Consider the following 12,840-nt stretch of genomic DNA (forward strand, 5'->3'; position numbering starts at 1 on the left):
CTGGAGTACCTCTCCTATAAAGAAAGGCTGAGGGAGCTGGGCTTGCTTAGCCTAGAGAAGAGAAGACTCTGGGAGAACCTCATTTAGGCCTTCCAGTATCTAAAGGGATCTTATAAGCAGGAGAGAGACCAACCTTTTACATGGGCAGATAGTGATAAGACAAGGAAGAATGGTTTCAAACTAAAAGAGGGGAAATTAAGATTAGATATTAGAAGAAAATTCTTCACTCAGAGGGTGAGGCAGTAGCACTGCCTAGAGAATTTGTGAATGCCCCTTTCCTGAAGAAGTTCAAGGCCAGGATGGATGGGGCCCTGGATAGCCTGAGCTGGCGGGTGGCAATCGTGCCCCATAGCAGGGGGTTGTAACTGAATAATCTTTAGGGTCTCTTCCCACCAAAACCATTCTGATTCTGTGATTCTATGACTATGATTCTATGATGAGTTTAGCTTCACCTCTCTCCACACATGAAGTTGGAAGCAACTTACACACTGATTACTGGTGTATTAGTTTTCACTAGACAGTAATTTCAGTGCTCCCAGTTCTGGGACAAAGATGCCCTTCTGTCTCTTGACCCCTTTGAACCAATAAGCATGCGAGCCTTTTGTCTACTGAGTGAATCAATATAAATGGCAAACCTACCTCACTGACATCCTGGATGTTCATGGTTTTCTTGGTTTGCGCAACATAGCCCACGATGCCTAAGTCCAGTGGGTAGACTATCTCGCAGTCTGGGGAAACCAGGCATTCCTCCAGCGTGCTTCCTTCTTGAATGTTGAAAAGCCTTGTTGCAAGCTCAGGTGTGCCGTTTCTTTGTCTGTACATGAAAAGACTACAGCGATCAGCATGAATAAGGGACCTGATTCTTCTCAAAGTCTTGAATACAACTTTCTCCATGTTGATGCTTTCTTGCATGTCTTGTATCAATTCAAAAAGAATTTCACTTTCATTGTCATCACAGGGCTCTGTTTTCAATTTCTTCTCAAAATACTGCTTGGCAAAAGCAGGGTTGCCATCAAGAAACTTCTCCACGTCGTCTTCACTAATGCTCATTGTGAATGTCCTGGATCCTGTAGTAGTCCAATGATGTGGTCTATGCAAGAAGCACTCTTATTTCTGATGTAGTTCCTAAATTTTCATAATAGAAGATGTTGCTTCTAGAACAGCCAGAGATGATGTACCACTGCAAAGAGAGATCGTCATCAGGAAGGTATTCCTTTATAGTGCTGGAGGCGAGTCTGTGGGAGGACAGATCTTCTCAACCAAACAGATTAGATGACCTCTACAAAAGCTTGGGTCAACTTTCTTCTTCTTAATCTAAATGCAAACAAAAACTGAGTATTCACAATATCTTAAAGCACTCTCCTTTCTCTTGACAAGCAGAAAACTTACTGAAATAATTATATTGTGGTAGCAGCAAAAGAGAAGAGCTGCATCTTCTAACATTGAAATAAGCTCTTTAAAGTCTAATTAAATATATACTGCTTGGACCTAATCCCTAGCTAACAAGGTGAGCATCTTATTATTTCTGCTCTCCTAGCTTGTCTAAGAAACATCTCTAATTGAATGTTAAATATATCAATCTTTAAAGCTGGATGGTAGAGTATGGCAACTATAAATTATGTTTACTAGCTAGCAAATCCCTCTGCTGAAGTGGTTAATGAGCCTAAAAAGAATGGAGGTTTCCATTCAGATTGGGTAGATACGCGCACACTCCAGTTGTCCATGCAGACTCTAGGTCAGTTCTGTGAGGCTTTTACGATAGCAAATGAATAGAACTTCTGTCTCCTGCTTTACGAACGAATATTACGGATAATATTTTTTTCATCAGCTAAGAAGGGAGAAACTCTCTGCATAGTCTTCCTTTCACTGTTTTGAAAGGAGCACTGAAATTTCCCACTATGAATAATTCACTTGTCTTGGACAATATAAAACACAGTTCTGGTTTAGCATGATTTTGGTGCTGATGTTGACTGGATTCATTCTACCTAGACCGTCTTGTTTGTCTTCTGATTTTCTAATCCTGCCACTGCTGAATGAGCTGCACTACACACACTGCCAAATTATTACCCCCAGCTGTATTTCCCTGCCCTCTTTCGGGGGAAAAAATACAGCAATCCTCCAGGATTATGAGGCATTGTTTCAGAGAGAATAGATGCATCCCATTCATCTACTGAGCAAGACAGATTGAAATGTATATAGTATTTGAAATGTGAGGAAACAGGATAGCTGTTTACTCCTTCAGTGGACAGGGCAAGGGCAAAGAACTTCAGGATGCCTTTAACAAAATGTTTGGACCTGCATTTCCACTGAAACTGAGGCTTTGAAATGAATGATACTACGTACAGACTTTGCAGGTATAATCTACAGACATCCTTGGACTATGTTAGCAACAGAAGCAGTCCAGGACCTTTAGTGTCTGCTAAAAGAATACTGCACAGAATGATGTGGCAGTCATCCAACATCAAAAGGGAAAACCTATCTAATGACAAAAAGAAGATCTGGCTGGAGTTTATGCCCCTTGCAGTAGTAGAGATCAGCTTGGCTATGTATTTTTTCTTCTCTGATCTCCATGCAAGTTGCACTTCTTTGTGTGCAAAGTTCATGCTGACCCTCCTTTTGAGACTTGAGACCTCTTGCATTCTGAACACTAAGAACCACGTTGCCCCATCAGACAAGAGGGCCATGAGCTGATTTCTCCATTTAGCTGTGCTAAAGGCACAATATACCTTCAAGAGAATAGACTTAAGGGGATAGATCCCAAAATCCCTCAGGTTATGACCTAAAATTATCATCATCAATTATCAGGCTACTCTGTAACTCTCGCTTATGTGAGAGGCTTTCCTATGCCCACTTGCAGTCAGATGTCCTAGTTGAGCTAGGCTACAAACAGACATAGGTATCCCTGTGCAGATGTTGTTCAGATGGCAGCAAAAGGCCTGGAAAACCTTTACAGCTGCAGGATGTTAGACCTGCATAACTGGGTTTCATCTACCGGTGGGAACTTCCTTAGTCATGCCAAGTCTAGATGGAGTGGTATGAAGTTTATCCTTCACCAAAGAGTACAACGGTCAAAATAAAAATAGTGAGGTAATGCTGTTCTTGTAGGGCTGCTGTTGTATGTTTATCTGCTGCTGTAAATTATTCTTGGTGCTATCAAGCACTAATCTTGAATGTGTCAGTTTGTGCTTTTGACGCAAAATGCCACAAAGGCCACTACTCTTAGAGGAAATTAAACAACAAGAGTGTTCATCAGTGGTGAACAGAGGGATTTTCAGTCCAAATCGTCCTTGTTACTGGAAGATAACCAAGGCTCACCTGCTCAAGGAGTAAAGGTCCAGGCTGCCTGCCCTGTGAATGTTGGCAGTACTACCAAAAGTGTACAGAAGCCCAAATGTGACTGTGTGTGCCTAAAGGGATGGTGACAAGAGAGGGAGCAGGGGCAGCAGTATTAGAAATACATACGCATGCTAGCCTGGAGCTCAGGAAGAGGGTAAACAGGAAGGACCTTGTCTCCCACCAGGAGGGAGGACAGATCGACTAGATGCTGTCTGCCTCTGAAAGAAGAGGTGAGCATCCTCACACAAATTCATGCAAACTGAAGTGTAGGGGGAGATAGCTAAGAGAAAAATCCTTTCAGAAAACACAGGTAAAATGGTGGTGTACAGGCAGGCACACAGATCTAGAAATTTCTAATTTATAATCTCTCTTATCTTCCTATTCTGTCTTTCAGTTCCGTGGGGTTACTGGAGATGGAGTAAGAAATTTGTTGGATATACTGGTTGAGCATTTTATATGAGTTTAGTGGCAGAGATTTTCTGGTAGATTACACAGCCAGGATATTAAAACAGAATTGTTTCTGAAAAAGACTGCTGTAGAAGGCAGTGTGGGACAGAGATGCACATTTTGCCTTTCATGTTGATATTCAGAAGAAGGGACAAGAACCATCTCAGGACCATCACGGTGGTCTGCTTCAGAGCTCTCAAATGGAGATGGATGGAGTATTTTTGTGAGCAACAAGCACAGGACTATGTAGCAATGGGAAAATTTAATTGCCTTTTATCTGTAGGGAATGCAACACTTCAGGTTGTAGGTTATCCACTAAGGTCTTGAATGTTGCAGTAGTTTTCTGGCTGCCAGGGGTGGCAGAAAGAGCAGGAGGGAGCTTTCTTTGCTTTTCAGTGTATTCAGGGGAAGAACTACAGCAGAGAACTTGAAAATGAGTTAAAGTCAGTGAAACCATGAAATGAGAATTTGAAATTGGAGAAATGGGATATTTTGTTAATCTGGTTAATCTTAAGATAAAAAGTAAAAAAAATGAATAGAAAAATAGGAAGCATTAAGCACGAAAACTTTATTGAAGATGGATATAAAAACTCCATGAACCAGTCAAAATAGAAAGTCTGAAAGGTCAAGATGCAAAATCAAATGAAATTAGGAATATGAAGGACAAGGAACATTTTATTTTACCACACTGGGAAGAGTAGGAATATCAAGAACAATGTTGAAGGACTGGAATGTTTAGAGGACTGCATGAAGTAACCACTGAGCTGCTATTTCTAATAACTTTCTGGGGCTCTGAAATGCTAGAAAAAAATAGATTCAGTTTTCTTTTTAGCAAAACAGAACAGTAAGAGAATCCCGTATCAGGCTGCTTTAAATCTAATCTCTCAGAAAATTAAAGAACAAGTAAGTTGCTGTAAGTAACTGCAGGAGAAAAACAATAGCCACTGTGGTTTTGTCAAGAGCAAACTGTGTCCAACCAGCATAATTTCCTGCACACCAAAGTAAGAATTCTAAGGACAGAAGGAAAAGTAACTACTTATGCAGCACTTGACTTCATGAAATGAGATGTGAGATGTTCTCTCAAGATGAGGGCTTAGATGAAATATTTTAAAGTTAGTGGCAAATATACTTGCGAGAAGAAGGGTGGTTTTTAGTAGCTCATTAATAAAATGGAAAAACTTCTTGAGTAGGATTGTCTGCAGAGGTAGTCATAGCCATACAGCTGTTTCCACTGGTAGGTCCAAAGATGCATATTAATTCAACATGTAAGCTGTGTCAGGTGTCTGTATATGTTTTTGAGCACCTTTGTTAAAATAAATTGCAAACAAGTGTGTATGGGAGAAGTGGGCTATAGCTCACCAAGGGTGCATAGAAGGCCCAGCTTATGTGGAGAACAGTCACTTGTTGATTTCAGAATAGTGAGCCAGTATCTGAGCTTATCACAGGCTGGACATGAGTGAACTGATATGTAGAAAGGGATCTGTGTCTATTTGGAGGATCATTCCATTGCCTAACACATTATACCAACTTGTTCTAAACAAGTGTGTCGCCTTGAAAGACCATGGGAAAAGGTGACCTCTGAGTAAAAAAGACTGAGGTTTATCATCTCTCTTTTGAGTCATCTCCTTTTTTAAACAGAACAGTATAAGTTTGAAAATATGGGTGTATAAAAGGCTACTGACAACAAGAAGGAAATACCCTGTTTGTCATGTTGGACATACAGGATAGGAGAAAATAATGGAGCCACACTAGAAGGGCTTCCACAACAGGAGGAATACTGAATATACTGAATATACTGAATACAGTGTTCTTCTCTTAGATACCTCAAGAAATAAAGATGCCATCCTTTCCAAGTAAACTCTTGTCAGAAGTGATGCACACGTAATGACTCCTGCTTGCTGGAGGAGAAATGGATGAAACAGGTAGAGTAAAACATCTTTTCATGAGGATTCAGCTTCCCTTGCCCTCAGCTTTCCCTTGCATCTCAGACCTGTTAAAAGTGAAGAAACCAGTGTTTGGACATCAGGAAAAGGCTCACTTGCAGTACTCTAAGGTTGCTATGCAGGAGTAATTTTTGTGATGACTCATGATGAAAACTGAAATCATTCTTCAGCTTTTCAAGACCTCCACCTGCGCTCAGTACCAACTTGGGACCTTCCAAGATGCTGTAAAATCACAGCTGTGTTTCATCCCATACCGACAAGGAGTGGAAAGAACCAGGTAAGGACAAAGTATTTAAAAAACTTTTCAGGAGAGTAGCACAGACATTTTGAATTCTGATATCACATGGAAGATTCCTACCACCTGGATTTTGAGAATGGCCTGAAGTGAAGTGGAGCTCCTCTTGCAGTTGAGCATCCTGTGGCCTGGCAGCTTTTCTTTCTTGGACTTTCCTTGTTCCAGGTTAGTTTGACAGGAACATCTCTTTGGGAGCTCTTAGCCACTTCCCTGAATTGTTTCAATGTCTAACAACCAGGCTGTGTATCAAACGGATATCACAGCACAGATCTGGAGGGTGTGTGCAGGATGCCCTGTGTCTGAACAGAAGGTCCTTTGGGACTGGCACCATATGGTGTTTTCCAAGCAAGCTGGCTTTCCTCTTTACATATAAGCTGACATAAACAGGTTTGCTGACTGTTTTAAGGAGCATATAAATCATTATGTGCACTTCTGGGTTTTGATTTGGGAACTGGACAATGGCAAGGGGAGAAATCATTTGTGTTGAATCGAAGCTGACACTCTTTTAGATCTCAGTCTTGCAGACTTTTGTACTTTGTTCAGTACAAAACATTTTGTTCAGTTCAAGATAAATGTTTTTGTTTTGAAACGATTAAAAGAAAAACAAACAGTATCCAACAGCGACACTGCAGGCTCAGAACATAGAAGATCCAAGTTCCTTCCCCAGTGTGCAAGGTTTGAAACTTAACATGAAGATAAGACTTCTTTTACTGGGGAAAGACCAAAGTTCCTGAAGTACTGAATGTTATAGCCACGGAGTGGAGAAACAGGGATGAAACTGATTAAGCCAAGCGAGGGCTGTAGTATAACTGAAGGCAGGCAGAGATAGGAGGTGGAAATCTGAATCATCAATATGCAGGGAGCCAGCAGCTCCAGGGTAAACCCTTTGGATCAAGATGGACTGACATAACCTAAATTTAAAGTACAGAGCACAGGCTGCAGGTGTTCCCTAGGTCTTCAGGGAAACTTCTATGGGACTATATTGGCACAACAATGATAACTGAGGTGGATACAGACTAAGCCTGCATCTGGATAATGCTGTTTGATTGGGCTTAGGCAGACAATGGAGGATTTTGGAGAAGGATGAGTCTGCTATTTTAGGAAACTTGCAGTAGGCTCTCATAGCATAATAATATCTGAGCACGTGTGGTTGCACACATTTGTTTTTAATAGCTTTAAAACTGAATTGCAGAGTTGGCATAAGGCCTCTGCTGTGCTGGATGTCCTTTAAATGCAGTTTCAGATGGAAACCCCAAATGTTTAAACTGCCCCAATGGCTGGTAGCTGGGAAAATAAATGAGAGTCCCTTTGAATAAAATCCCTATCCTCTGAATAACATGTATCACAGTCTCTCTGTGGCCCTGGGATGGATGATACCGAGAGACTCCAATTGCAAAGGAAAACCAATCCAGTGGAGATGAAGCAAAGCATACTGCCCAAGGGAAGCGTTACTGTGAGAGACATCTTTGGGCTTGTGCCCAAAGCAGATGATGCTGATACTGCCCATAAAGCAATAAAGAGTGATGGCAAAAGCTGGGGATGACAGCTCTGAAGATGTTTTTGCCCCTCCTTCACGGGAACAATGTTTTTCTCCTAACCAAAAGGCTGAGGGGGGTGAGGGGAGTTGCAACTAGATAATTTGATTAGACATTATCCTTCCAGGATGATGTATTGACAGCTACACTCAAACCTTCCAGGCTCACTCATCCGTTGGCATAACAAGATTGCAGCTTATCTGATTTACTGAGTAATATTCTCATGCCACCTGCTTGTGTCCAAGAATAAGCTTTCCGCCCAGTGAGGATGCTGGCCATGCCCCTCACCCCTCCAGAGCCAGGGTCTGCTTCCTAGCCTGGAGCCAAGCAGCTCCTCTCCTCAAAGAAAGTCCCTCGAGGCTGGCAATTGAAATCTGGGAGCTGCTGCTTGGGATCCTCCCACGCCAGCCATGCCCCTGCACTATTAGATAGCACTGCTGCACAGCCCAGCATGACCAGGAGTGGAAGAGAAGCAGAGAGGAAAATAAACAAACAAAAATTAGCTTAATGCAAAGTTTTAAATCATGTTTTAAATGAATGCCAGTATTTATTTATTCTTTTTCTTAATAACAGTCTACTCTTAAGAGAGATGTTATGCTGGAAACTCTTCTCTCAAAGGGAAAAGCAGTGTCTAGGAGCCTGGCCCCCGCATCAGCCAGTGTTCCAGAAGTCTTGGTTCAAAACTAGCAGCCCTCCCTGTACACTCCAGCACACAAGCATGTTTGGAATTTAGGATATCTAGCTGTTCTTCTTCGAGATATCTTTGAGAAAAGGCATTTTTACTATACCAGAAAGCTGGACGCGTGGCCTAGTTTTGAGTAAGTCCACCAAATATAGAATGGTGAGTTAACTTCTTGTTCTCATCCTCCTTATTTCCATTGCAAACATGCACAGATTCTCTTACTCTTAGTTTTCATCGTAGAATAGAACTTAGAGGACACCCAGCCCCCACCCCATGCCATGAGAAGGGCTGCCTCCCACCAGCTTTTTGCAAACTCAGTGCACTTTCTCTGTAACTGCCTTTCCCAGATAAGCTGCATATGACATTAGTAGAACACATGAAACTAAATACGGACCACTAGTGTGCTCAGATCTACCCAAAAGCGGAAGTGAAATGATGAAGAGACTCTAAGAAAAAATCAGGACTGGCAAATGCCTGGAGAACAAGAGGACAGCATCTCAGACGAGAAAAGTGATTTGTAGAAAGCATGGCCACTGTGGAAAAAAGGCAGAAGTAATATTACTATTGCTTAGTAAAGGACAAATGGGGAAGAGAAACTAACTCCAGTTAATTCAAGAATAAAGAAAGAACAGAAAAGACGACAAAGTAACAGTTAAGAAGAAAAGGGCTGATGAACCCATAAGAAACTGTGGAAACAGCCAAGGAATGAAACTTGGAAAAGAAGATAGAGAGCATGGAGAGCACAGTGAATAAAAAGAGTGATGATGAGACAGGCTGTGAGACAAAAACCACCAGAAAATGTCCATCTATGCTTTGAGCATCCGCTGTTGAGAAAGGAAAGATTTAGGGAATGACACACTAAGGGGGCTGTCATGAGGAGGGAAATCAGAGATCCCACGGGGCATGTGTCAGAGTTTGTTTTTGGCTATTCAGACAGGAACAGTTGAGGCTGTGCAATTCCCAGTGCAAGAGCACCAGGACAATGAAATCAGGCTGGGAAGATGCTCAGAGATGTTCCTGTACATTTAGAAAGGAGTTGATGGCATGCCAAAATAAAGAAGATGGAAGTAGCTTGTGGACATGCCTTTCCAGCTTAACGTGATGGTGCAGGGCACTGCCACGTACTCACAGAGAGTGGCTCTTATTCAAAGGACAGACAACTGACTACCTGAGGAAACAGAAGTACGGAGTAGCTGCAGCTCCAGCAGTGGGACTGCAATGGTCATGACTCCTACTCTTTTCTTTCCTTATAGGCCAGGGAATGCTTCACATTCACTCCTCAGCAGAAGTTGTTACAGTTATACAGTTATAATAATATTTTTAATGGGAATTAGTAGCTACCTTTCTGAAGCAATACTGCATTTTCCAGTGTTTCCGTTTTGCTGCTCAATCTGATATATATGTAAATGTGGTTTCTGGTTAAACGTTTAGTAACATGTTGGGACCCCAAGAGCTGATTGGACCTCTGGATCCCCCTCTAAAACAAATCACTTTGTTGTCTCAGTACCCTCTGTGGTAGAAGTGTGACAAGGTGAAAATGTTGAGGTTTCCTATCTGTGGAAGACTTAACCTATCTCAGGTCTTGAAGCTTCAAAGAAGGTCATCTGCTTAAATTATAAAAGAAGCAAAAAATCTTCCATGAAGAAAAGCAATAATTTGATCATTTTTGATACCTTTGAAAATAATACACTGCCACATTTCTATTCCCTTTTCTAAAGCAGTATAATAAAGGCCACAGGGAAAACAGACGGAAAGCTGAAAGCTGAAATACAAGTATATGCAAATGCCTTTGGCTTATTCTCTAGCTCTGTGACTCACTAAGCCTCATGTTCACAACCACCCTCCCCTTGGAGAACAGAGTGATATAAATCTTCCTCCTTCGTCTGTTTCCACCTTCTGTTGCAGATAGAAACAGTGTCCTCTAATGCTTGCTAAGGCCAGGTGCCTGACTAATGGTCTTTGGCTGCATGCAAGTACAGATTTCCCTGGCTTTGTTAATTTGTGCTTCTGGTTTTAGCTTTTAAATCCATCTTCAAGCTTGCAGTGAACATCCAGGCTTATTCAGAACTGCTCAAGCCCTGTGCCAGCAGTATCTTATTGTAAACCACCTTGAGATGCCATGTAAGGAGCTGTAAATATCTTGTAGGAGAAATCCGGGAGGCATTAATTGCTTTCTGTAGTATATGATGTTCTAGCCTTACACCATGGTTGACTCGAGGCTAAAGCCTATAGATTCGTTCCTGATTCATGAACTAGAGGGACTAGACCTATCATGCTATACACATAATTTATTCCTTCAAAGACAGTTCTTAACCTCTGTGCTCTTCTCATCTGCGAAAAACAGAGGGGATTAAATGAGCTCTAGTCTGTTACCTGACAGAGCAGCATGGCAGGGGCTTGGTCTGTCCCAAGGAGACAGCCCCTTTTCTCCCATCTCTCTCCAGGAAAAGAACAACATCTGGTTACTGAGATACCCTAAGACTGCCTCCATGTGTAAAAACCTTAGCTCCAGACAGTTTAATTCCCTGCATTTTTGCAGATGACACCCTCATCTGTTTGGAAAAGGCAGACTCCCCAAGCCTCCAGTGCTGGAGCGGGTGCCCTCTGTGCTCTAGGCACCAGGGCTCTGGCAGAAAACATAAATGTTTTGTTTAGAGACAAATGTTGCGACTGATATGAGTAAATCAGTCAACATATGCAAATAGCACAGATCAGTAGTAATAAAAGTAGACATACAATACTGAGTAGTATGTCTAGTAGCAAATGCTAGGAAAGAATAAAAATTTTAAAAAATCCACTTCTGTATTTGATAGTCAAAAAAAGGTATGTTTTTCATTAAGTTGTCCCAGGCTTGGGTAGTGGTCTCTTTGTACTGAGAAGCAAGAGGCCATTGGGAAAACTGCTGTGACTTGAGGCGAAACTCAGCAGTTTATTGATCAAGCTGACACCATCTTTTGCATAGGTGTGCAGGAAACAGGTCACAGCACAAAAAAAAAAACGTCCACTCCGACTAGGCTGATTGCAGCAAGGGCAATGCAACTGGAGGGGAGAAAAATGTTACGACAAAGGGTAGTGAAGCACGGGCACAGGCTGTCTAGAGATGTGCTGGATGTCCCATCCCTGGAGGCATCCAAGGTCAATCTAGATGGGGCTCTGAGCACCTGAGTGAGCTGTAGGTGTCCCGGTTCATTGCAGCGGAGTTGGACTAGATGGCCTTTAAGGCTCCATTGCAACTCAAAAATTATATGGCTCTATGATACTATAATTTATAATACCAACTGTATTGCAGCCTTGGAAAGAAAGGACACAGACATTCAGGACTCATCTGTCTGCTGGGCAGCTGGAAACAGTCCATCTAATGTTTCAAAAATTTTGCAGTAGCAGCAAGAAAAAAGCTGATGTCCCTGCATATTTTTGAAATTCAAGTTGCACCTGTCACTGAAGTGTGTGGCATGCAATGGTGGTGGAGCCTAATGCCTTCCTCCCCTGCTTCCCAGGGGTGGGCAGGATGGAAAAGGACACCCTCCAGGTCAACCACACCTTGTGGTTGGCTCCTTGTCTCTTCTGCATCCTCTTGTTTTCTTTTGCAAGCCGGGAACACGTGCAAGTCCATCTCCACCTGGGCTATGTGTCATGTGCAGAGGAACAGATGACCCCTGGTCTGCAAAGTGCCAGTCAATATGTTTAATAAGAATGTCATTATCACATTCCAGAAATGAAGAATGCCTTTCAGTTTATGTCATTTAAAGCAATGAATTATTTAAATGGTGCCTTAACAGTCATAAGGCAGTGATTTATGCTGCTTTTTTATCTAATGACGCAACACGCCCAAGAACCTTACCCCGAATCACAGAGGAACAAACTTCAAGTGATTTTTCTGTCGTCAGTATTGCACTACAGTCTTTGTCAGGAAAGATCAGCATTTTGGAGTAGAAATCACAGAAACCACGAAGTCCCCATCCCGTGGCCTTCATGTGGCCTGCCACCCCAAGAATGCCTCCATTCTCCTTCTTCCTCTCTGCTTTGGCAAGGAAACAGGGCAGGCCATCATCATCCTCTCAGGCTTTGGGCAGACCCGGCGTGAGGACATGGTCCTCCAGGATTGCGGGCACACATATGACAACTCCAGAAGGATGCCCTGCATCCCGGACAGCATGAACTGGAGCTGAAGCTACAGCTGGAAATCCTCCTGACATATAGCACAATAACCACCACTGTGTCTTTAACAAGGGCAACTGAAAATCCATCTACCCGCAATTGTTCTCCAGCACACTGGTAAACAAGCTCACAAGTTAATTGCCTCCTGGGCAGCAGGAAACTGAAGGCCTGATGCTGGAGTCTATTTAGAGATCTCAGACTATGCTATCAGCTGCTGAGCTAGCGCTTGTTGCTAAATCTGAGCCGGCAGTGCAATTGCAGTAATTCCCAGAGTAGTTTACCCAATGCTTATTCCAATAATAAGGCATAAGGAGGGGGCTGTTAGGGATAGGAAAACCAAAACTGCTGCTTATGTATTTCATAGGATAGGCAGAATAGGCCACTAATTATCTCATCTGCAATCCTACTTTACTGTAGGCCATTCAGACTCTTGTGCTTAGACCA

The sequence above is a fragment of the Meleagris gallopavo genome, chromosome Z (genome assembly GCF_000146605.3).
Source record: "Meleagris gallopavo isolate NT-WF06-2002-E0010 breed Aviagen turkey brand Nicholas breeding stock chromosome Z, Turkey_5.1, whole genome shotgun sequence".
NCBI lineage: Eukaryota > Metazoa > Chordata > Aves > Galliformes > Phasianidae > Meleagris > Meleagris gallopavo.